Source organism: Dipodomys merriami, unplaced genomic scaffold, assembly GCF_024711535.1.
Source record: "Dipodomys merriami isolate MVZ:Mamm:240054 unplaced genomic scaffold, mDipMer1.0.p SCAF_114, whole genome shotgun sequence".
NCBI lineage: Eukaryota > Metazoa > Chordata > Mammalia > Rodentia > Heteromyidae > Dipodomys > Dipodomys merriami.
In genome coordinates, this window is record NW_027202427.1 from 916433 (window position 1) to 936961 (window position 20529).

The following is a 20529-nucleotide window of genomic DNA, read 5'->3' on the forward strand; positions in this document are numbered from 1 at the left end:
TTTTAAAGAAGAAAATTGAAGGAGAACAAAATAAGAAAAGAGAGGGAGTAGGAAGAGGGGAGACTTCCAAGGGGTTTCTCTGCCATTACGATTTTGTGTGTGAGTACAAGTGCTTGGCGCTTAAACTCAGGGCCTGAGTACTCTACCACTTGAATCACAGCTCCACTCTGGCTTTTTGGTGGTTAACTGGAGATAAGCATTTCATGGTTTTTTTTCCCCCGACTTGTCCACTTGTCCACTTGTCCACTTGTCCCCTCCCTTCCCCACAGTTGACATCAAACCATGATCCTCAGATCTCAGCCTCCTAAGAAGCTAGGTTTACAGGCTTGAGCCACCAGCTCCTGACTCCCATGAAGGTTTGAATTTGTCTCCTGGCGCCCTCCTCCCCAGTTCCAGCCTCCAGTCGAAGGCTTCGTTCCTCTTATTCAAGAGACCCAGAAAAGACCACATCTCTGGCCCCAAGCCGGCCCACTGATTGCAAATTGTTTCTAATGGAACTGTGGAGGGTGGGCTTCCCTTGCTGGTGGCTATTCTAGGAATGTCAATAGCTTCCGTTAGGAATAAAAATGCTGAGTCTGTTATTCGTATAAATGATGATATTGTGATTAATGCCATTCTGGTGGTGGATAATGAGAGTAGGGCGCGCTTCCTGGTCCCGATTTCCTAAGATAGAGACGTGTGCTCACTTCTGCCCTGACAGGTGTCCGTGCCACACCAGGTCTTCAGAGCCACCCAAAGCTTCCACCTGCCAGCATCTGGCCCGGGCCGTCATGGCTGCGCCCAGGCCCAGCAAGCGCTCCCGGCTAGGAAGCCCAGGCTCCCAGCTGTCCTGGTTCAGGTAGTAGACTGCACTGTGGTCAGGCTGGTCAGGACCAAATGCCAACCCTTTCCTAGCTGACTGTAGCACTCACGCTCAAGCTGTTCTCCATAAACAGGAGGGAAGCCGTCGCCGCGTCCCTGTGACAATGTTGACATGTGCAGGCACTTTCCTTATTCTAGCAAAATGGTCGGAGCCCATGCAAAGCTGCCTGGTTCCACATCTCGGGTTGGTACCCCTGGGTGTGCTCCTGGGCATGGGCCTCTGTTCAGAAGGAGAAGAGGCTCATCCTGCCCCGAGGGCTTGCAGGAGATCATTCCAAGTATGGATCCCTGTGGTGTGGCATGAGCTCTGGGTGTGAGCCTGTGCTGATCCTGTATGGCCAGATCCCACACTCACAGAGGCTCCGCAGCTCACCCACAGTATGTGGCCAGAGCCTCAGTGTCCCCTGGGAAGCGGGGGAGCGCCACTGGTTTGCTGGAGCCCCTGGGAGGGCAGTCATGCAGATTCCTGGGGAAGGGCTCCGGCACTAAGCAGATGCGCTGCGCATCTTCCCAAGCTGGCCTTCCTCTGTAAAGCATAAGGTTGGGGGTTCTACCCGCAAACAGCTCTTCCCACAGTACCAGCAGCCTCTCTGTCCCTCCCAGGTAGGCCTTGTTTTCCTCCAGCGTAGCCCCTCGCCCCCCTCAGTGCCATTCACACCGGGTCTGGGTGGTCACTGGGTGTCCACGGGTGACAGGTGACACTCGGCTCCGTCCTGAGCAGTAGGCAGTGACCTCACCCAAGATAGAACTCTTATTCTCCAGGACCTGGCAGTGCACAGGGTTGGCAAAGTCCAGGATTTTCACATCTCCCAACTGCCCTGCTCCACACACCCTGCTAACTGATGGACACAGAGGCCGTCCGAGTCCTGGCCTCCCAGAGCTTAAGGTCAAGCAGAAGAGAGAGAGGAGGAAAATCCAGGTAAGCCAATGTGAGCCTCAATGTGCTAGGAAAAATATGAAGAGGAACAGCCAGGGAACTGGGACAAGCCCCGAGGGTTGGGGACATCCTGGTGGCAGCCAAGCTGATGCTACAGATTCAGGAAGAGGAAGCAGGAATGGTATCCTGGCAGAGGGAACAGGGTCGGTGAGGGCTTGGGGGGAGGGGGGGCAGATCTTACAGGGTGCTGACAGCATGTGAGGGCTGGACGTAGGCAGTGTATCCCGGAGGACAGAAATGCAAAGACCATCAAGAATGGAGCCCACTGTTTGCCGGGCTCTGAGGCTCAGCGGTCCAATTAGTCACCAAAGCGGGAGTAGCAGAGTGAGTGTGTACCACATTCCTGAGCACAAGCAGCCTTTCCCGAAGCCATCTGGGGGCAAATTCACAACCATCATTCCCATTTTACAGATGAGGAAACTGAGGCCCAGAAAGGTAGCCTCACGTGCTCAAGATCTGACCAGCTCCAAACGGGGCATGCTCCCCACCCAGTACTGCTTGCCTTGGGGAACTGTCAAGCTGCCACTGGGGAGGAGGGTGAAGGAACCAGAGGCTCAGGGCGCCCCATCTTCTGTGGCAGTGTTTAGTGATTGATCCCTGCAGGTCCTACATGCACGAACATTTGAGCATTCCACCACGAGGCCTCTGCCCACAGTGCTGTCCCGGTGTGACTCAGGGATGGGGATAATGAGAAGAGCTCCTGGCCCATTATCTTCCTGGAGGTTTATTGTGGTTTTTCAAGTGCTTACCCACATTACTTCAGAGTCTTTCCCTACTGTGGGAATTCCGGGCCTGGGCGAGCTGTGGCTAAGGTCAAAGCTGCCTTTCTGTTGGGAGGGGTTTCTCCTGGTTATTATTTCTGGAGAGCCTGGAAGATGGAATCATGGGTTGTCATGGAGACCAAGTCTGCCTGGACAGTGGATGGGGGTCCTGCACTGGGGGCCTTGACCAGGGTTGAAGGGCAGATCCTGGGTAGGCCTACCCTGAGCTCTGTGTCCAGCAGTCTGGTGACTGGGGCGCATTAACAAGCTACTGCCCCACCCCCCAGCCTGCATTTGGAGGTGGCCAGGCCTAAGCTGGAATCCCAACTCTGCTCCTCTCTTTCTGTGGGTCTCTAATAAGTCAGTGACTTCACCTCTCTGTGCCTCAGTCTTCCCATGTGTTCGTGATTGGCATCCTAAGCACTCATCATCTTTCTGACTTTGCCACTGAAGAGCTGGAAACCCTCAGGTACGTTAGGCCCCTCCAAGGGGCCTATAATCAAGTGTCAAAGGATTCAGCAAAGTATTATATAAAACTCACTTTACTTTGATAGCCTCCACTACTGCTGCTACTACTCATTACATTTTCTCCAAGTCTACTCCTAATTTCCTCAATTTCCAGAGAGGATTGTGGTTAATATTTATCAAGCCAGGGCACCAGTGGCTCACACCTGTAATTCTAGTTACTCAGGAGACTAAGATCTGAGGATCATGGTTCAAAGCCAATCCAAGCAGGAAAGTCCATGAGACTCTCATTGTCAATTAACCAGAAAATTAACCAGAAATGGAAGTGTGGTTCAAGTCAGAGAGCATCAGCCTTGAGAAGAAAGAACAGTGCCTAGGCTGTATTGGAACAAAATAAATAATCAATAAAACCAGAACACATATTGTGTGTTGGGAGCTCAGCTAGGAGCCAGGCCTTCCTCACCTTCGCCAGCCAGGCCATCATCGACTTTCAGTCTTTCCTTCTTCTCTTCATCTTGCACACTTGGCCAGTCCCGCCTTTCTTACCTCCTACCTTCCTCTCCTCTGGTGCCTGAGAATTCAGCAGATCCTGAGAATTCAGAGGATCCCAGTGCCCTTCAAGGTCAAATCTCAATTCTTTAATGTGATATCCAAGCCCCATTAAAGCTCCAACCACAGACTATGGTGTCTCTTTGTTGGTTTCGCCCTCTCCCGTGTCTGGTACATAGCATGTGCTCAATAAATATTTGTTGAGTCAATGAACACATGGGTGAAATATCTCTCTAAATTAAGCTACTTAAACTTCAGTCATTTGCAAACCAGCCACAAGGGTTGGCAAAAAAAAATCTGCATACCCTGTCTATTTTTATTTACTTAAATATTTTCCTTTTTTAGATTAAATAAATGTATTTCAAAAGGAAATTTTTTGACCAATATTGCCTGCCAGAAATAGGTCTCCATGAAAATAAACACAAGGACGAATGAGCAATGCATTCGATGTGCTCCAGAAACTGTTTTCTGCCGAGGCTGGGGGCCTGGGGCTTAGCTAACATGGCATCAGACTCTGCTTGGGAGAGGGATTACGTGCCAGCAGGCAGTGGGGCATGGGAGAGGAGCTTTTCCATCCAAATTTTCCCACTCTGAGGAAGATAGCAGTCTACAGCTGGGGGCTGCTGTGCTGCAGGACCCCCACCCCAGGGCATGAGGAGGCCTGGGAGTCCTTGGAAAGACTAGGACCCAGGAGTTTTGGAAGGACATGGAGGCCCTGTCTGTAGCTGTCTCAATTCCACAGAATCGTATCCCTTAGCTGAAGCTCCACTGCCCTAAAGACTGTGCTAGAAATTGCCAGGCTGAGTTTCTCATTTGCACCCTTGCTGATGGAATAGTTGGGGATAAGAGACTCCCTGTCACAGAGATGCAACGAGGGGTTGGAGTACAGGGGGCAGGTGGAGAGCAGGCAGCGTTGTGGAGAAAATCCAGACAGCAGATGGTCAGCTGGGAAATTGAATTGACAGCTAGCGATGGCTTCTTGTAGGCAGGTAAAACAAGTCTGGAGAGCTATGGAGAGGGAGGGAGGGGAAGAAAACAGGAAGGAGGGAAGAGAGAAAGAAGAGGAGGGAGAGGAAGAGAGAACTGAAGGAAGAGCGCGACGGGAACTGTTCTATATTATTATTCTTTTGTATAAGTGATGCTTCCGAATTCTCAAGCCAACACTGGTTTCATGAGGACTATTTTGGTTTTGAGCAACACAACTGAATCCAAACATGCAAAAAAAAAAAAAAAAAAGAAGAAGAAGAAGAAAAAGGAAGCTGGTGATTTGGATGCCTGAGCCTGTCTGTCTTCAGGCATGGCTGGATGTAGGGACTTATTATTCATCAGGACTCAGTCTGTCTTTTTCCCTCTGGGTTCTGCTCTCTTCTGGAAGTGTGGCAAAGGTGGCTGCCACAGGTGCAGCACTTGTACCTGCCCTGGAACCCTGGGGGTGGGGTGCGGGGACGACAGTCTGTCTTGTCCAGCACTGTTCCCTGGAGGAGGAGCGCAGTGAAGATGGATTTCAGCTACTGCTGGTGGTCACAGTGCACAGAACCTGGTGACCAGCAGGGCATGGGTGGCAAGGAGGACATTAAAAAAAAAAAAATCCATGCTTAGGGCTGGGAATGTGGCTTAGTGGTAGGGTGCTTGCCTAGCATTCATGAAGCCCTAGGTTTGATTCCTCAATATCACATAAACAGAAAAGGCCAGGAGTGGTGCTCAAGTGGTAGAGTGCTAGCCTTGAGCACAGAGAGGCTCAGGGACAGCGTCCCGGCCCTGAGTTCAAACCCAGGACTGGCCAAAACCAACCAAACCAACCCATGCTTACTGGTGAGTGTGTGCAAAGAGAAGCCAAGGTGACCTTGGGAGCTCTGAGCTAAGGACCCCAGGATGGATGAGGGTGGAGGTCAGGTGTGGTGGGGACAGGAAGCAGACCAGCAGCTGTCAGCTCTGGGGAGGGGGTAGGTCGGGCTGGAGAGAAGGAATCTTTTCCATCCTGGGGTGTTCGAGGAGCCCCAAAGGGAAGGCTGTGCTAGGGCAGGAGGCTGGCACTGGACACTGGGCCTGGGCTTGGTGGAGAAGGGGTCTGGGGCTCGGGGCTGGGACTGGTGGGAGGGAGGGCTTTCTGGGCCAGTCACCCACCCAGGGAGCTGGAGGGGGGGGTGTCCTGGACCATCTGGGTGGTTCTAGGTGAACCAGCCTCGTGACAGTCCTTTCCACGCCACCCCAGCCTGGCACCGGGGGCCTGGCACCTCCTGTGACCATCCCCACAGAGTGCGGCGCCGGAAGAAAGCAGCCACCCCCCACCCACCGTACCCAGGGGGACCGAGAAAGTGTGACAGAGCCTGGGAAGCAGGGCAGGCCCGCCAAGCTGGAGGGAGAAGCCTGGCGGGGAACCATGTTGGAAAGGACAGAGACACAAGACAGGACAGGCAGCAGAAGGACAGGCGGACAGGCTGCAGGGTCCAGGCAAGGAAGGAGAAAGGAGGAGGGAAAGGGGAGGAAGAAGGGGGGGAGAGGAGGGAGGGAGGGAAGGAAAGAGGGAGGGAGGAGGGAGGACGGGAAGGGGACCAGGAGGGGGGAAGTAGGGCAGAGGAAGGGGGGGCGGGCCGGGGAAGGGGCGCCGCGGGCGGGGGAGGGAGCGGCGCGAGGCCCCGCCCCGGTGGGCGTGTCCCCCGAGGCCCCGCCCCGTCCCACCGCCCTCCGCCCGCGCTCGAAGCCCGAGCGAGCAGCCGGGTTGCGGGCGAGCCGCGCGCGAGCCCCGGAGCGGAGCAGCGGCGTTGCGGCGCGGCCCGAGCGCACCGGAGCGGCCCAGCTGCCCCGCGCAGCGCCGTCGCGGGCCGCGCAGCCCCGGCCGAGGTAGGAACCGGCGGCCGGCGTCGGGGGAGCGCGGAGCCCCGGGACGGCCCCGGGCGGGACGAGAGCGCGAACCCCGAGCCCCCGCCGCGGGGCCCGGCGAGGTGTGTGTGCGCGCGCGCGCCCGGGGCGCCCCGACGTGCGCCCGCCCGGCACCCGCGGGACGCCCGCGCCGGCTCGGGAGGGCTGGAGGGAAGGGGCGGGAACCGCGCGCTTCCCGGAGCGGGCCCGGGGCTGCGCCGGCGCCGGGGCCCGCGGGAGCCGTCGGGGCGCCCGAGCTCCGGTTCCCGGCGGGCCCGGCGGGGGCCCTGGTTGGCGGGGCGGGGCGGCGCTGAGCCCGCGGAGCCGCGCGCCCCTTCTTCCCCGAGGGCTCCGGCAGCTCAGGACGCCCCCCCTCCCGCCCCTGCCTCGGGCCCACAAACAACGCTGGCTGCCGGGACCCTGCGCGCCGGGCGCGCGCCCTCCCCGCGCGAGGCCCGCCCGGAGCTGCGGTGCGGGCGCGCGTCTCCGGGGGAGGAGAGCCAGGGCCGCCACCGCCCGCCTCGGTTTGCCCTGCGCGGAGACCCTCGGGTTTCTGGGCGCCGCAGGCCCCCCGCGGGTGGCGCCGCAGGGTCCTGTCCGCTGCGGGCCTGGCTTGATCCCCAGAGAAGGAACGCGTGCCCGGCCTCCCTGAGGGCTCTGAGCCCAAATCCCTCCCGCCACAGACGTGAACCCCAGGGAGAAAGCCGGTGACACGGCTTGGTTACTGCAGATGGTGGGCTGAGATAATGGGGCTCCTGAGCTTTGGCGGAACCCCTCAAATCTGAGATCGTGTCCAGCGGAGTGGAAGTTGGGGTTAGGCTTGGCTTTCTTTTCTTCCCCCCCCCCCCCCCCCCGCATCACACAAGGTGGGTGTTTGGAAGGGAAAACGGGAATGTCGCTGCTGGGTGACCAGTAACTTTGCGGGAAATGCATCCATTGGGAGCCTGCAAGGTGTACCCCAGCTTCCAAACTGCAAAACACAGGAGGGCCTTGGAAACTCCAAGCGTCCTGCATGATTATCATCGCTTTCCTCTCTCTCTCTCCTCTCTCTCTCCCTTCTCTCTCCTCCCCCCCTTCTCTGCCTTTTCTCTGGGAAAGGTTGAACCAGCTCCTCAGACCCTCTGCAGGCAGGAGAAGAGGCCTGAGAGGTGTGTGAGTCCCTGGTGGGACTTTTCCCCAGAGCAGCCTGGCAAAATGGCTGAGCCTCCCAAAAGCCTCAGAAATAAATCGCCAGGCAGGCAGCAAACAAAGAAAGCGCTCTGTCTCCAGCCAAGCGCTGGCTCCAGTGGCCAGTCCTTAGAGGACAAACAGTGAGTCCAGGCAGTGAGACACACAGCCTGGCCTGTGTCCAGAGCAGCTGGACAGTTGGGGTTTCCTAAGACCTGCATGGGGGAGAGGCAGTGGCTGAGAGAGAAAAATTCGGACTGTCTGTGCTGGTGTGGAACCTTTTATTCCAGGGATCCATGCTTGGTGAGAACCAGGTCTCCAAGGATGTGGATGGGACTGCCAGGAGGCTCTAGGGACCAAAGAATAGGCAACTTTGAGAGCAAGGGTGAGGCAAAACCAAGTCCATCCAGACAGAGATACAAAATAGCCTCCCTGTCCCGCCGTCCATTTGGAAAGCCAGGCACCTCAAAGGCTGTGAGTTTGTGTATGCATGGCCTGATACTCAGCAAGTACTCCGTACGGAGCCTGGAAAAAGCCTGCCTGGGTGAAAGGTGAGGGCCACACCAGCAGGACTTACCTGGATCATTTACCTGCTTCACCCAGCCAAGTTCTTGAGTTGGGTCAGGATTGAAGGACTGAGCCGTGGAGGTATGTTTGCTATGAGTTGAGGCACTGCCATTCTTGGCCTGGGGACCGTGACTAAGCCCTCATCCCTGCTGAAAGGAAAGGAGCAGAATAGTAGAATCTTTCAATGTGTCAAGCTTCTAATTCCTGCAATAGCCTCCTGCAGGAGGTGAGAAAAGACAGGGAAAGAAAGTGACCTGCCCAAGGTCACACAGCTTGCTCAAGGTCACACAGCTAGGAGGAAGCAAGGCAGGGATTCACACCTTGCTCTTCTGATTCCCAAGCCAACCTTGCCCTTTTGTGGCTCTCTGGGCCTCAGTTTTCATGTGCACAGAGTGGGAGTAGTGAGGAGACAGGACTTCTCAGCGGACAGTGAGACCCCACGGGGTCAGAGCAGCGTTATGGAAAACAAATACCAGGTTGTTCCTGCCATCACCTACAGAGGCTGTTGCTGGCTTGGCTACGAGCTCAGCAGCTAAGACAAAGATGTCCCAAAGCGCTTGGAATCCAGAGATGTGCTTCCCTCCCACTTGCTTGTCTGTTCTGTATGGACCCAGGTGAGGTCAGCACCAGTAGATTCAGCCTGGTCTGCTACCCCTGCATCCTGAAACCCATCCCTTCTGTCCGAGAGCAGGTGGGATGCCCACACTGGCCTCTCTGACCCCAGGCTGCATCAAAGCAGTGCCCCTCTCCTTCAGTCTCAGCCCCAGTGTCACGCCCAGCGAGAACCCCTTCTTCACTTCACTCCCAAATGGAAAAGGACACATGAGTGGCGACAGGCCTGTCTCTGTTCCCGTCAGAGTCCCCCCTTCAGCTCAGCATGCCATGTCCCGGAGCATCTCAGGAAGCTGGGAAGTGGAGGCTAGACACAGCCCCCACTGGGGTAGAGGTGACCTTGAACTGTCATCCATTGCAAGTTGAAGTACTTGCCTCCTCCCCCCCCAACAAACAACTGACCGACTTCTCGTGTGTCTGTGCCCCAGTCCAGGTGCTCCTTTTGCCTGCTTTGTCCCATTCTGTGCAGGTCAGCGGAAGATGGAGGGAAAAGAAGATGGCACTTGGGGGGGGGGGGTAAAGCTGAGTGATCCAGTGTGAACCCCAGAGTAGGACTTCCCAGGAGCTACGTCTCAGCGAACTTGTAGGTCATCCATGGACTTCTTCTATTCCAGGCCCACCTGAGCCTCCTGAGTCAGAGGGAAGGGGGGATGGAGGCAGAGGAAAGCCAGCTCTCAGCAGAGATAAGCGTTTCCTGGCACAGGCGGTAGGTGTGAATGCAAGCTGTGATATTCCAGCACAGTTCTGGGATTCAGACATCAACCGGGGGGAAACAACTATCCAGTAAATACCATTCGATGGTGTTATTACTAATTACGATAATAACTCTGGTTTATTGCAAGGTGACTGTAAGCCGGGGAATGTGCTATATGCTTATGTTATTGCACCTGATTTTCATAAGACCCTGTGAGGAACGTAGTGTCATCAACCTTGAGCAGACGAAGAAAGGAGAGAGTTGTTAAGACAGCCAGCGGTGGCTGGATCTCTGGGCTAGTAAATGGCCCTGGAACTGGAGCTCTACCATAAATCCTGTGCTTAAATCCCTGTTGCTAACGAGCCTGTAGTACAGCTCACTTGGCAGGGCCCATGACTGTCCCATGCATCCTGTTTATTCCTTCAGTTGAGCCTCATCCCCGAGCTGAGCTACAGACAGGTGGACTTATTCCCAGGGCACCTCGGCTGCGGCGTTTCAGAGTTTGAACCAAGTCTAGCCTGTTGCAATGTGTTTGTGGATCTAGATGCCATCATGTTCATTTAAAGCTGGGGTTGACGTCCTGCATGCAGCCACCTTTCCCCAATGCTCAGGTGTCTCTCCCTTTGTCCTCACCATCTCATGCCTGGGAAGCCACTGAGAGCAGCCTGAGGAAGCCATCAGCTCCACTTACCGCGATCTGACATGACACAGGAAGTGGCCTCTGATTCGATGCAAGCTGCCTGCAGCGAATGGCCTGCTATTTTTACATTTCTCACAAATTGGAAATTACAAGGAGGCCAGGTCTTGACGCGCGATTGGCTATGGCTCTCTGGAAGTGGGGGATGCGCAGCTAGGTGGAACAGACCTCGTTAGGATATGGGGGGGAGGCTTCTCAGGTGTGAAGGGGCCCCTGGCTCCTGGGCCCAGGAGGAGTCTTGTAGTACAGATGAAATGAGGGAATCAGGAGTTATGGCTGTCCCACACAGAGACCTGCAGCTCTGCCCACCTGTCGGCCATCCAGCATCTCATGCCAGCTCTGGAGAGCGTTGGCAGAGGGCGGCTCAAGGTCAAAGATGCCCTGGAAGACATGGACAGCAGGTTGCTTTCATGGTCTTCTTATTTAATAAGGAGGCTGTGTGCAGAGAGAGGGAGGCAGCAGCCACACAGTGAACAGGGACATTTGGTGTTCATGTTACGGTCTGCTGCAACTTAGTGCTGACCCACGGCTCTTCAGGGAAGCACTTTACAGTTTGCACGCACACCCAGAATGTTCTTGCTGATGCTATGTCTTCTGCTCCCATGTGAAATCTTTCAGGGGAAGAAAATAGGATGCTTGAGAGAAAAATCCTCCATCAAACAAGGAGAGTCTCTGTCTCTGCCTGCCCGCCCCGCCCCCACCCTTTCCATGCTTTCTCTAGGGCTTGAGATCAGGGCCTGGGCACCATCCTTTAGCTTTTCCTCTCAAGTCTGCTGCTTTGTCACTTGAGTCACAGCTCCACTTCTGGTATTTCAGTGGTTAATTGGTGACAAGAGTCTCATGGACTTTAGTGCCTGGGCTGGCTTTGAACTGTAATCCTCAGCTCTCAGCCACCTGAGAGGCTACGATTACAGGTGTGAACCACCGGCACCCACTAGAGAGACATTTTGATAAAGCTAGTTTTCTCCTTAATCCATATTTGAAAGAGCTTAACCTGAACAAAGTCCTTGGACGTGTGACTCTGCACACACCTAAAGCTTTTGTAAGCTTGTGGCTTTCACAGCATTTTCTCATTTGCAGCTCCCAACCACCCTTCACTCCAGAGGCCTTGTTATTATTACTGTTACTACCCCGTCTTGTGGATGAGGAAATTGAAGCTCAGAGTGCTGAACATCTGGTTTCTCAGTTGATAGAATGCCCCTGTGCTAAGCCCTTCTCAGAAGGGGCCCAGAAGAGCCCTGAGCACAGCAGATAGGGCTGGAGATCGCAGGTGTCATGGGAGGCCACCGCCTTGAGCTGGAGCATAGAGGACCCTGCGTCCTGTTCCAGCCTCATTGGCTCTGGCTGATGAGAGACAAATGTCCTTGAGGTCGCCCAGAGTAAGGGTTTCCCAGGTGTGATCCTTTGGTCCCTAGCAGTAGCCGCTGTGAGGGAGGAGGTGAGGCTGTGGCTCACTGGCTTTCAGCATGATTATGTGGATGAATTTGGTGATAATGAACAACAGACTCACCCCCCCACCCCACAACACACCCCGTGAAGTTGCTCAGAAGCTGGGAAGGCCTTGGGGGCCGGGAGGGCAGGATGAATTGTTCAGGCATGGGACCCACAAGAAGAGGGGCCCTGTGGGTCTCAGTTTTGTACAGAGAGGGTGGGATGATGGGACCTGAGTTGGAACTCCTGGCCAGGCTGTCACTCACGTCTGCCTTTGGACTGTTGCCGTGTTGGATTGGGACCTGTCACGATTTGGGGTGCTTCCCTCTGGGGCACGGGGGTTTGTCACCTTCCCTTCCTGTGAGGTGAGGAGAGAAATGGCCAGCTGGCCTGACCACTGCCATGGAGCGCCACCGGGGTCCCAGAGCCCTGACTGCTGGTGGGCCTGGTCCCGCACACAGAAGGATGCACTTGCCCCTCAGTTTGGATGCCAACCCCTGCCTGCTTCTTACCACTCCCGAGAAGCACCGGGTGGAGGGAGATGGGGATTTGCTCTCTGCATTTGAGGTTGAGCAAGGCTGAGGTTGAGCAGAAACAAGACAAAGCATTAGTGAATGAGCCCCAAGCTGCCAGTTCCCCAGGCATTGGCTGAGGCTGAAACCCCGCTGTGACCCAGCTAACGGTGGGGCTCAGCTAGGCCCTCATGCAGCTTTTCCAGATGTTGAGACCCAGGGAAGGGGAAAAAGCGTGCTTCGCAGCCTGAGCCTAAGGGCATGCAGGTGTGACACAGGCATTTTGTGTGGGTGTCTGCTGGTTCCGGGTCTTGAACTCAGGGCCTGGGCACTGTCTCTGAGCTTTTGTGCTCAAGGCTAGTGCTCCACCACTTGAGCCACAGCTCTCCTTTCAGCTTTTTGGTGATTGACTGGAGATGAGAGTCTCATGGACTTTCCTGCCGGGGCTGGTTTTGAACAATATTCTTTTGATCTCAGCCTCCAGAGTAGCCCAGATTACATGTGTGAGCCACTGCATGACACAGGCTTTTTTTTTTTTTTTGGTCAGTTTTGGGGCTTGAACTCAGGACTTGGGTACTGTTCCTGAGCCTCTTAGTGCTCAAGTCTAGTGCTCTGCCACTTGAGCCACAGCACCACTTCCAGTTTTTGAGTGGTTAGTTGGAGATAAAGAGTCTCACATGGGACTTTTCTGGCTGGACTGGCTTTGAACCATGATCCTCAGATCTCAGCCTCCTGAGTAGCTAGGGTGACAGGTGTGAGCCACGGTGCCTGGCTGACATGGGCATTTTTTATCAGGTTTCCTCAGCCTGGAGACACAGAATGATCAAACACAGACAGACGCAGTTTAAGCTCTGTGACCCAGTGCGGAGCAGAGCTTTCCTGGTGCTGTCCTGGGACCCTCAGTGAGGAAATGGAGGCTCCAGGGGCTCCAGGGGCTCCAGGACTGCCTGAGATTGCACCTCTGACACCTGACAGAGCCAGGGCTGGCACTCCGGGTTCCCCACAGACTCGAGAAGGAAGTGGAGGTGGCTGCAGGCCTGCAGGACACAGACGGGTGCTTTCTCCTCTGGTCTGCTTTCTTTGTCCCTAAGGACGCTGACTGGGCTGGGGGGGGGGGTGTGCACAAGACGGGGCAGCTCCGGGAAGGATTGCAGGGAGGGGAGCTGCTCGCCTCGCTTCCTCTTTTTCTCCTCCATTTCCCCCATAATAGCCTCCTGAGACTAATGGCTGGGGAAGGTAAGAGTCTTTTCTCCAAATGGCACTGAATGCTGCTAATGACAGAGCAGATGTGGCAGTGTTAATTATGCTGGGGTATTAAATGCAGCCGCCAACCAAGAGGAGTTAAATAGCAGCACTGGGCTGCCAGTGGCCCAGCTTAAAGCCCATGCCATCAGCCCCTGGGCCAGGGTAGATTGGCTCCCCCACAGCCGTGGTGCCAGTCAGCAGTCACAAAGCCCAGGGTCCTTTCCCTCCTGAGGGTCCTCAGGCCCCGGACAGCTCCCGGAGGTTTTCTTAGCGGCCTCTAGGGGTCTAGGTAAGTCACCTTCAGGGACGGGGGGGGGGGGGGGGGGGGGGATGGGGGTGGAAGAGGTGCGAACAACCGCACTAAAGAAAACTTTGGCTCTACTGTGTTCTGCTGTGGGGCTGAAGATCAGCCAGACATGGCTTCCGCCTGAAGAGCCATCAGCTCCTCAGAGCAGGCATGGTATCTTCTGGGGTCCTGCTCCCTGTGTGGCAGAGGGGCAGGGCCTGTGTGGTTCCCTCAGTGAGAGATGGGCTGGAGCCAGATGAGCCCAGGTGGAATGGGCTGTGGACTGGCAGGGACAAGGCCTTCCCTTCTCCAGGTACCTCGGCCTTCCTGGATCGGGGGTCACTGGTTCTCAGAAAGAGCTGGGTTGTCTCCAGGCCAGGAAAGCTCCTTTGCCCTCTCCAAGGTTCAGCTTGCCTGTCGGCAGAACGGAGAAGAAAGGTTTTATTGGCTTCAGGCGAAACTGTGTCTCCCAACCAAGCCTGGCCTGCATGCCTGGGGAAGGAGGTGCTAGCGTCTGTATGTGGGGTGCAGTCACATGGAGACAGCCCTGCCACCAAAGACACCCAAGACCCCCTCCCGCCTCCCACCTGCCACCGCCGCCGCCGAGGCTCCCTAGTCCAGCTTCTCTGGATTTCCTAAGTGAAAGTCACAACCCCGTCATCGAGTCATCCTTTTGTTACAGAGAGGTAAACTGAGTCCTGGCCAGGCATCCTAGGCCCCTGCAGGCACTAGGACCCCGAATTTCTTCCCACTACCCCAGCGTTCTTCTCCCTGAACTAAGCCAGCCTAGCTTCACTGTTGAGAAATTATTAAATAGAGTTGGTGGAAGGACTCCGGTTGCCGTGACAACGGAGCCTGTGTCCTCGGGAGATAATGGCGGTGCACAAGGAGAGTGATGTGTGTTGAATGCTGATTCAGGAGCTGTTGGAGCGAGCAAGCCAGCGAGGGAGTGAACGGGACTGTGTGGAGGGCTTGAGCTTCCCCAGGGAGGGGGGTGGGACGGCTGTGGGGGAAACGTGGCCGGTGTGGCCCGCAGCCTGGCCGGGAAGGGGAGCTTCAGAGGTGTGGAGTCAGGCGAAGAGAGGGAAGTGACCGGGCCCATGTCACACAAGCAAGGCAGAGCTGGAGCCAGCCTCCTGGGCTCTAGCGAAGGCCTGCTAGGGCTGGCTCTTCCCAGAGTCTGTGTCAAGGCCAACAGTGACAAGAACAGCCCAAAGAGAGCCTCAGCTTTGGAACCGGAGTACCAGCCTTGCCGGCCACGGCTGGAGTGTTCAGCCTGTGCAGGTCCCGTCCAACTGTGCATCTATTTTCAAGATGGGGGCAGTGGCAGCCCACCTGACCCTGCGGGGCAAAGGAGCTGGCCCAGTTCTCCCTGCCCTGGTGTCAGCCATCATTTGTGGCATTGGAAGAAACTGAGTGGCTAAGGCAAGGCCCAGCTCTGTAGCAGAGCTCTTCATTCCCGCCTGGCAGATATCAGCAGGACAAACAAACAGCTGCCAGATCGAACTATTTCACACTAGGAGAGGGTTCTTGGTGTAATTCACTGCACGGTACTGTCCCTAAGGACCTGCGCGTTCCTTTCACAGCTATGTAAACGACCCTGTGCTGCAAAACCTTGTGGGAAACACATGCCTTCACGTACCTTCCCTGGGGTCTTTACCGTGTCTGCTGCACAGCTGGAGAAATGGCATTTCCCTCTGGGTCCATGGGGCTCAGAGACTGCGGGGTTTAAAACGGGGTTCACACTGGAGGAGGCCCCATGCATCGTTCACATGCTGCTGGAGATTGGAGCTGGCAGACACCCGTTCTGTTCGGAAGCGCGGAGGGTGCTGGACTGGACGGGGGCATGGGGCTGTTCAAGGCTGGGCAGGGGGAGGGGAGCTTAGGGCCTGATTGAGATGCCAGCAACCGTTGTGTTCATTTCCGGAAACCTGTGCGAGAAAATCCAGCCCTAAGACAAGTCAGCCTGTTTGTGGGTCCCCTTGGTAGGGGTGGGGGGAACCCCGGGGGGGGGGCTGGATGGTGGCAAATGGAGCCCTGGCTGCTCCATCCTGTGCAGGCCCGGGAGGGTCAGCGGACACATCTAGTGGACAGCTGACATTCAGCCAGGACTTTAGCAAATGTGCTAATTGCAGGCTTGGCGTGGGAATGGTTTTAATGAACAATTCACTCTGGGAGCTTGGTGGGGTCTTCACCTCCCAGTGGATCCTCCCCCCCCCCCGCCCTGCTGCCGGATGTGTTGCCTAGAGGTGAGGGGGGCACTAGCACCCCACCACGACTCTTTCCCCATTATCTAAACAAATAAACCACGCCAGCTTTAACCTGGTGGTTTATGATGATGCCTGCCAGGCATCATGCATTTACTGGGTACTTGGGTAACCATTTCCTTTATTCTCCCATTTAATCTTCCTAGCCATCCTAAAAGTAGAAATCACCGCCTTGGTGGTGTACAGAGAGATTAAGTGACTAACCGACACTCCACAGCATTGCACCGGAGCTGAGACTCAAAACCAGGTTTCCTGACCCCGAGCTCCCAGGCTCCTTTGCTCTCATCCTGCCGTTTTCACTCTTGACAGCCTCAGCAGAAGTTATTCACGAGTCTAAGCCTTCTTGTTCGTAGGACAGAAAGAAATGGATTCAATGCACATCTGATCTTCCAACTTGGCAGCTGGTTCTTGCTCTGTGGGGACTTCCATGTTACCAAAAGAAGGGGGCACTCACGACCAAATTCATTCTAGAGGCTGAGAAAGGGATCGGGAGCAGAGGGGCTGCCGAAAGCGAGCATCCAGTGGACTCATGCAAAAAATCAGATCGGCTTTATCTGGAGGGGAAATATTTTACTCCCTGGAATCTGACCCTTCTTAGACTCTGAAAACATACGCCCTCCCCCCCCCCCCATTCCTGCAAAACACTCTAATGCAGTTCCTTCTGCTTCCTTAACCCAACCGGGCTTTTATGGGCAGAACAATAGGCGTCTTGTTTTCCAGATATAAACATACCATCCTGAATGTGTGGTGCAGACCCCACCTCCTCTCTTGGACAGCACAGAGATGGCGCTGTGTGCATTAGGATGGAGATGCAGAGGCCAACTCAGACGCATTTGGCTCAGAGGCCACCTGTGATGGCTTTTATGATGAGTGGCCTAGTGCAACTCGAGCGTGCAGTCTCTAGCACGGGCATGGCGTGGGGGACGAACCCAGCAGAGTTGTTGGGAAGGGGCCATGGAGCCTCAGGTGTGAGGGATTGGCTGCAGCGGCTGCTGGCCCTCTGTTGGGCTCCCCTTCTGCATGAGCCGTGCTGACGGTCAGCATTTCGCTCAGCTTGCCCTGGCTGCTGCATGACGTTCCATTCTGGCCATCTGAGTGCAGAGCCCTTGCTGGGGCGTCCCCCAGAGTGCACGCCCGGCAGAGAGCCCAAGCCACCAGAGACGGGCAGAGAAAGAGCAGGCGGCGTGGGCTCCGAGCCTAGGACCATTCTTGGGGTCCTGTTGTTTCCACAGATGCCTCTGCTGGTCGGAAGGGGGCTGCCTGTGTGGAAGTGTGAGCAGCGCCCCAGCCCACCCAGAGCCCAAGGGGGCTCCTGCAGCCCAGTCCCGTGGCAACTCTCCATGGCACGTGATCTTCCTCCACAACCTCCGGCAGCTCCGTGCCAGAATGTGGGCCCCGTCCTCCCTCCCTCCCTCCCTCCCTCCCTCTCTCTCTTTCTCTCTTTCCCTCCCTCTTTCCTTAGGAAGCTGTACAGAGTAGACTTGAAGAGCACATCTGCTTTTCCCTCCTCCCGCTCTTCCTTTCCTTTCTTACACTCTCCCTCTGCTCATGTTCCTCCTGTCCCCCTCCCCCTGTTCCTCTCTCCTCTCTGCCCTCCCCCACCATTCCTCCCCACTATTCCTCCCCACTCTCCCCTCCTCATCCATCCAGGCCCTGATCTCTGGCTGAGGCCTCAGAGTCCCTCCGGTCTGCCCTGACGCAGGTGCCCTGTGGAGAACAGGCCTCAGTAGCCCCGAGGAGACGGAGGCTCGAGGAGACGGAGGCTCGGCGCCCTCGGGGAAGGAGCCCCCTCCCTCCCTCGTCCCCCCCCAGGATGTCCTTATGGGCTGTGGTCGCAAAGGCTTGCAGGGAGACTCCAGCGCTGGAGGGAGGGAGTCCTGCTGTGTGCGGAGCAGGCGCCTGGGCGTGTGGAGTCCTGGCAGGCCGGGGTGTGCTCCTCCGCTCTTCTCAGCCACAGTCCGCAGGGTGGGAGCATTTACACCCAGGTTCCGTGGGCGCCGGGCACGGGCCGCTGGTTTTGTTTCCTGACAGCCTGTTGTGACATCCTCAGCAGCGCACCTGCCAGCACGTGGCTCCTTGGACACTATGTCCATGGGGGGCAGAGCGCGGGGACCCTGCAGGTCTCGCCTGGGGGGCCACGCTGCGCGGCCGAGACCGGGGCCTGCTCACGCAGCGTGACCCTGCCACTGAGCTGAGACGGACAGCTGGGGACTCCTGAGGGTGTGAGCCGAGGTCATGGAGCCACCAGGCGACCTCCGCTGCCTCAGCCTCCCTCCCCGCACGGCTGCCGGGGGCAGGTTTTGCCATGTCCTGCTCAGACTGCCCTCCGACCTGGCGTCCTCCAGGCCCAGGTGGAGGACCAGTGTTAAGACTAAGGCTTTGGGATCCGCCTGCTCTCTGAATCTTCCCTTGTTGGAGCCTCAGTGTCTCCTCTGGGCAGTTTTTTTGGGGGTGTGTGGTGAGGTTAAACATGATCATGGAACGTGGGGAGCACTTAGAGAATGGCTGTGTGATCCCCGTCTTTGTTCTTACAGGACAAACGCTCCCCTTTTCCTGTAGCACCTGGCTACCCAGAGCCCAGCCAGCCACGCGGGCCCCTGGCACCCCAAATGCATTCGGCATGCATGCTCTGCCCTGCTGTACCGAGGCTGGGGCTGGGGCTGGGGCTGGGGGGGGGGAGCTGCAGGTCCCCCCTCTGGCTCTGACCTTGGAGGGGGGGGGACTGTGCCCCTTGGTGCCCTGGCCCTCTTCAGCCCAGCAAGATGTGTGGGGAGCCTGGATGGCGGTCTTTATGGCTGTCTCTGAGATGTCAGAGCTCAGAGGCGGAAGACTCACTCCAGCCAGGTCCCGTCTGGCTCCCCGAGGGTGAACTATCGATTGGGGTGGACTGGTTTGGAAATTGCTGTCACAAAACAAAGTGCACAGTTGGGGGCACTGCAGGTAATTAGGGGCCAGAACAGATGTGAGCGAATAAACCACCAGTGGTGTGAGGGAGATGAAGCGATCAGAGCCAGGGTGGAGGTCAGAAGATACCCTAGAGAGCAGAGTTCCACTCTCTTCTCATTAACAGAAGGAAACCAAGGCGCTGAGAAAGCAAGACACTGGTTTAAAGCCACACAGCAAGTGAGGTGTGGGTGAGTCCCACGGGGGGACCCCAGGCTGTCACCCTGCCCCTCCCTCCTCCTCCAGGCCCCTCGGAGGAGCGTGCTGCCTCCTGGGGGATTATTAGAGGCCCCAGCCCCGTGGACGGCTGATGTGCACAGAACCACAGAACCAGCTCATCACACCCACAAGGGAAGGTCAGCATTCAGAAGACAGGCCTCAGGGCCGCTGGGGCCAGGACTCTGCCTGTGTCCTTGTGTTTGTCCCAGGGGAGGAGCCACCAGGGACAAGCCACTCAAGTGCATGACTGGAGAAAGTGATTAGAGCCCTTAGACCAGAGACCAGCCTGGATGCAGGTCTGGCAGCTCAGCTTCTTGCCTGGAGGCCTATAGTAAGTCACCTAACCTCTCCATGCCTCAGTCTACCCATTAGTAACTTCACAGCTGGCTGGCATTCAGAGCTGGCCCCACACAGCAGCCGGTGTTCCCCCTTCTTTTCTCTCCGCCCTCTGAGCTCTTCCTTTCTTTTTTCCATTGTTAATGAAATGTTGGGGGACACTTCCTGTCTATGCAACCACGGGGGAAGGACCAGGGTGTTGGGGTGCACTACATTGCTGGATAGAGCAGTGAAGCACCCCCTACCCTAGGGCTTTGTTCAGATGCTTGGCCCCAGGGGCCCCAGGAGTCCCATGTCTGCCAGGAAAGCTGGTATATGGAACCCCCCCAGACCCCTACTGCCTCCCCCACACCACACCCCTCGGCCCCCTCCCCCAGCACCTGGCCTTCGGTTGTTATTTGGCCTGATCTTGCACACGTGTTCCAATTCTGGTCACAAAGCTGGCAGCTGCCGTCCATCCCCGCGTGGCAGCCCAAGCTGCTGGTGATTGGCAGGTCTCTGTGCCAGTCTCTCTCCAGGCCCACCAGCCCCTCCTCGAGTGTCCGGTTGCTAGAGGCTGGAGGGCCGTGCTCACAGGTGAGGACACGGGCTTGCTCAGGGATAGAGCCTGCAAATGCCACCAGGCCGCGGAGGCTGCCCCAGGCGCCTAGACCACAGGCCCGGGCGGGAGCCTGGCTTCCGGCTTCCCCAGGGCTTCGGCCCCAGCCCTTCTCACACAGACCCAGGGAAGCCTAGCACACACGGAGTGCTCCATAAATGTCCCCCGTACTCCCAGGTCTGCAGCAGCTGTCCGTAGGGCCCGTCCTGTGTGCCGAGCGCTTTCCTGAACCAGAGAATAAAACTCATTCCCTGACCTCTGGGCATGAAGCCAAACCCAATATTAATTTCTTTCTTGAGCCACTGGCCTTGCAAAAAGAAAGAGAGCAAGCGAGCGATTGCAGTCTGTCTGTAACTACTGACCAGAGCAAAACAAAGCTGGCAGGGCACTGTTCTTCCCAGGCAGACCGCCGCCCTCACCCCCCCCTCCCCACAATGCATCTGCCTACGCGCTCCCTGGCCTGGCCCTGGGACAATGACTGCCTTGACACTCAAGCCTGGCCTTCCAGCCTCTGCTCGGGCCC

General features: G+C 56.7%; 1 protein-coding gene across 2 annotated transcripts in view; it reads left to right on the forward strand.

Moving 5' to 3' along the window:
* The first annotated feature begins 6292 nt into the window (after nucleotides 1-6292).
* The window catches only part of LOC138822704 (sodium- and chloride-dependent GABA transporter 1), a 34368-nt gene continuing 20131 nt past the window's right edge, over nucleotides 6293-20529 (forward strand). The window contains exon 1 of one of the 2 annotated variants that reach the window (XM_070015566.1): nucleotides 6293-6414. The gene's annotated coding sequence lies outside the window, so the exon portion shown is untranslated. Of the gene's footprint in view, nucleotides 6415-9429; nucleotides 9485-20529 lie in introns of those variants that run through there. The other variant, XM_070015567.1, reaches the window with a different exon arrangement.